Raw genomic sequence first — 5,000 nt, 5'->3', positions numbered from 1 at the left:
ACGAAAGCAATTGGAAGTCATAGTTTGTTATCTTTCTCTCTCGCCATCTTGTGATACAATTCCGTGGCGCAAATGGGAATCAGAGCCAATGGCGACAAATGGCAATGATGATGGCAAATACCCCCACTCCCCACCCCATCCCCCCACCCCTGAGCTGAGACAGGGGAAGGGAGGGGGAGGGGGAGGGGGATGAAGGTGATGCTGGGAACAGATGGAGATGGAGAGAAAGAGGTATTTTCTTTTTCTTTTTTTCTATTTTTGTGAATGGTGTATTGCAATTAGACAATTAAATGTCTTTATTTTAAGAAGTATACGATGTACATTACATGCACGAAAATACTCACTGTTGGCAACTTATAAAATAAAGTACAAATCTAAAATTATACCAGAAAGAACAAATCTGAAATGATACCATATCACACACACACACACAAAAAAAAAAAAAAAATGTTGCCAGATCCAAATATAAATAAAAGGGAAACCTTGGCTCGGTCTCTCCGCTAAATGATAGGGTCTAAGTGCACTCCAGTTATGGGAACACTGACTTCGAGACGTTAATGAAGACAATACTCGTTTGGAAGAAAGATGTGGACTTCCTGTGACAGTCATGTTATTATTATTTTTTTTGTTTTGTTTTGTTTGGTCTGTTTTTTTCCATTTTTATATTTTTCTCCTTTTTCATTTATCTTTCTTTCTTTTATTATTGTTGTTTTCTTTATCTTGTCTTTATCTTCCCATTTCTTTTATTTATAATCATTACTAAGTGTTTATGTTATAATGATTATATGATAATGATAATCACTTCCATCATCATTAAAATTATTTTTTGTTTTTGTTTTTTGAAGTTTTAATTATTATTATGTATTGTTTCCGAACACTTAAAGCAGTTAATGCAATCATGTTTTAATAATAATAATGATAATAATAATAATAATAATAATAATAATAATAATAATAATAATAATAATAATAATAATAATAATAATAAAGAAGAAATAGAAACAGAAAGAAAAGAAAAGAAAATTATTCCAAGTGGATATTAGTTTAAAATACATAACTTAGGTCGTTTTTTATGACCATAGAACGTAATTTACAACCTGTAAGCAGATGGGTTTATTGTCTGTCGGTTGTTGTGTGATTGCGTCATCGGATAATGATGGTCGGGGAGAGGGGGGGTTGGGAATCGAGGTGGGGGGGGGGAAGAGGTTGTCTTTTGGAGTAAATATAGGCTATGTATATTTTATTTGTTTGTTTCTTTCTTTCTTTCTATCTTTTTTTCTTTCTTTCTTTCTTTTCTTTTTTTATTTCTGTCTCTCTTTCTTTTTTTTTCTTTCTTTCTTTCTTTCTTTTTTTTTTTAAAGGCTGTGCTTTCTAGGATGCGATGTTTTGTGGTTATTTTGTTTAGTTGGAGGCTATATGGGGTTGATAATATACACACTCACACGCACGCACACACGCAGGCACACTCACGATCCCTCTAACCCCCAATCCCCACCCTTCACCCCTCACACACAAACCACCCTTTATTCCCCACTGTACGTTTGCCACTCTACGTACCCTCTCCTCTACCTCCCCCTAGAAATACCTCCTCCCCCCTCCCCACACACAAACCACCCTACACACTCCCCTCCCTCCCCCTCCCCACACACAAACCACACTTCACCCCCCCCCCCCCACATACACACACACGCACAAACCACCCTTCTCTCCCCCCTCCCCCCACATACACATCTCAGCTCTCCTCCTCCCCCCCCCCCCAACGTTCCTTGCTTCCCCCTCTCTATTAAGAAGACCCTGCTTAGTAGACATCATTCAGGCAAGCAGATGGCACTGTCATGGCACTGCGCCGGAAGTTGGGTTAGCTGCAGGAGGAAGAACAGGATGTGGAGAGGGTGGATTGGGGGGAGGGGAGGGAGGGAGGGAGGGGAAGGGAAGGGAAGGGAAGGGAAGGGAAGGGAAGGGAAGGGAGAACTAGGAGGGGTTGGAGTGAATAGAAGAAGAAGGAGAGGGATGGATAGGAATAGGATAGGAAGGAAAGGAGGAGAGGATGATTGGGGGATTGGGGAAAGGAGGAAGGAAGGAGGAGGGAGGGTAAGAGGGATTGAGGGAGAGAAGAGAGAGGAACAGGAGATGAGGGCAGATGGAAGAGGAGAAGGAGAATGGGAAAGAGGAAGTGGAATAGGAAGGAAGGAAGGGAGGGAAGGAGGAGAGGTAATGGAAAGGGGGATGGAATAGGAGGGAGAGGAGGGAAGGAAGGAAGGAGGAGGAGGACAGGGAGAGCAAGAAAGCAGGGAAGGGATAGGGACAGAAAAGAACGAAATAAGGAGAAGAAGAGGGATAGAAGAAAATCAGCGAAGAAGTGGGAGGGAAAAGATAGAAATCGGGGAACGAAGGAGAAAGAGAAAGAATAAGGATAAGGGAAATGATGGAGTGAAGAATATAGATAAGGAAGAAGGGAGGTGTATTTTGCCCGAAGAACAATAGGTGGGTTGTTGTGTGGGTTGTGGGTTGTGGTTGTGGGTTGCGGGTGGAAGAGGGTTGTGGAGGAAAGTGGTAGAGAAAGTAGGTTTTTTGATCTTTGTTCTGACTTTCGCTCGTTAATCATAATCAGTTTTGTTGTTATTATTTTTTTTTTTTATTAAACTTTGATTGTGTTTGTTTCCTTGTATTAATTGCATGTTGTATGTTTGTAAGGTGAGAGGAAGAGGAAAAGGGAGAAGGAAAGGGAAGAAAAGGAGAGGAGGGGGAAAGGAGAAGAGGGGGAAGGGGAGAGTGAAAGGGGAATAAGAGGAAGAGGGGAATAAGAGGAAGAAGAAGGGGAATAGGAAGATATAGATGAAGATGAAGATGAATAGGAAGAGGAAGTGAGTGTGTGTGAAGATGAAGGTGAAAAGGAGTGCGTGTGTGTGTATGTGTGTGTGTGTGTGTGTGAGAGAGAGAGAGAGAGAGAGAGAGAGAGAGAGAGAGAGAGAGAGAGAGAGTGAGTGAGTGAGTGAGTGAGTGAGTGAGTGAGTGAGTGCGTGCGTGCGTGAGAGAGACAGAGAGAGAGACAGACAGAGACAGAGAGACAGAGAGAGCGTGTGAGAGATTGACTCAAATATGAACCCCACCCCTCCCCACCTCCCCACCTCCACCCCCGCCGTTCCATCGAGCGGCCAGTGCCACACATGCATTTTTCCCTCCGTCGCCCTGCACCAGAATGGCACTCTCTCATCAGCTGACTCTGCCTGACCGTCGCGACCCAGTGCCACGCCCGCCGCCGCCGCCGCCGCTATCTGTCCCTCGTGTGTGGCACTGCAGCGCCCACGCCCGTCGCCAGAGAGAGGCTGGGGCGAGAGGCAGCTGTGTCTTTGGATGTCTGTCTGTTTGTCTGTCTGTCTGGCTCATGTGTATTGGTTGTGTCTGTCTGTCGCGTGCTTGGAACAGAGCTGTTTTTTTTTTATTGTTTATCTGTTTTTTTTGTTTGCTTTATTGTTTATGTTTTTTTTCTTGTTCATCTTGTATTTTTTCTTGTTTTTTATGCTGTTTGCTCATTACGGTTTATTCTTTTTCTGTCTCTGTCGTCTTTTTTGTCTATCAAATACCGTTCGCCAGTTACGATTTTTTGGCTTTTTTTTATTTATTATGATTATTTTATGGTTTTGTGTGTGTGCCGTTTGCCGTTTGCTTCTAACGGTTCTATTTTTCTCTCTGTGTCTGTCTGTCTGTCTATGGTTGGTGGGATATCCATTCTTTGTTATTTATCACGATTCTGTTTTCATCTGTCTCGTTGGTAATGTATATGTCTGTGTATCTTAATTGGATTATGTCTCTAGTACGCTTGTTTGTGTGTGTGGGGTGGGGGGGTTGGGGGGTGTAGTATGTGTGTGTGTGGGTTGTGGGGGTAGAGAGTGTGTGTGTGTGTGTGCATCCATTACTAAATACGCACATACGTGATGCACACACACACACACACACACACACTCTCCCCCAACCCACACACACCCATCGCTAATTCATTCAACCGGTTTCTGTAAGCGTCATTTATTTAATTCCTCGTCATTCATTTAATCCATCTTCGCCATGCCCATCCCACTCAACCTCTCAGGCAGATAAATGTTTGCTCACGTAGTATTTTCATTAAGATATTTGCGAGGAGCGAGGCGGGGGATGGGGGGTGGGGTGGGTGGGGGGCGAAGGGAAGGATGAGTGAGAGAGTGGAGAGAGAGAGGGAAAGGGGGAGTGGGAGAGAGAGTGAGAGATGGAGTGGGAGAGAGAGTGTGAGAGAAAGAGAGAGAGAGGGGGAGTGGGAGAGAGAGTGGGATAGGAGAGAGAGGGAATGGGAGAGAGAGAATGGGAAAGGGAGTGGGAGTGGGAGAGAGAGGGAGTAGGAATGGGAGAGGGAGTGGAGAGTGGGAGAGGGGAATGCAGAGAGGGAGGGGAGAGGAGAGGGAGAGAGAGAGGGAATGGGACAGAGAGAGGGAATGGGAAAGGGAGTGGGAGTGGGAGAGAGAGAGGGAGTAGGAATGGGAGAGGAAGTGGAAGTGGGAGAGGGAATGCGAGAGGGAGAAGGAATGGGAGAGGGAGTGGGAGGAGAGAGGAATGCGAGAGGGAGAAGGAATGGGGAGAGGAGAGAGGGAATGGGAGAGAGAGAGAGGGAATGGGAGAGAGAGAGGGAATGGGAGAGAGAGAGGGAATGGGAGAGAGAGAGAGAGAATGGGAAAGAGAGAGAGAGAGAAAGAGAGAGAGAGAGAGAGAGAGAGAGAGAGAGAGAGAGAGAGGGAGGGAGAGAGGAAGAGGGGGAAGGGTAGGCAGAGGAAGAAGGACTGGGAGAGGGAGAGAGAGAAAAAGAAAGAGATTGATGTTTAGAGAGATAGAAAAAGAGAGAGAGAAAGATTAGATTTTGATTAATTATTCAAAAGGAACTACATGCTTAACATTTTTTATTAAATATTCTTTGAAACTGTGATTTCAGGTTAAACAAACTCTGCATTTATAATTAATGAATGTTAAGAAGGCGT

Source organism: Penaeus vannamei, chromosome 22, assembly GCF_042767895.1.
Source record: "Penaeus vannamei isolate JL-2024 chromosome 22, ASM4276789v1, whole genome shotgun sequence".
NCBI lineage: Eukaryota > Metazoa > Arthropoda > Malacostraca > Decapoda > Penaeidae > Penaeus > Penaeus vannamei.
This window is presented reverse-complemented; position numbering follows the sequence as displayed.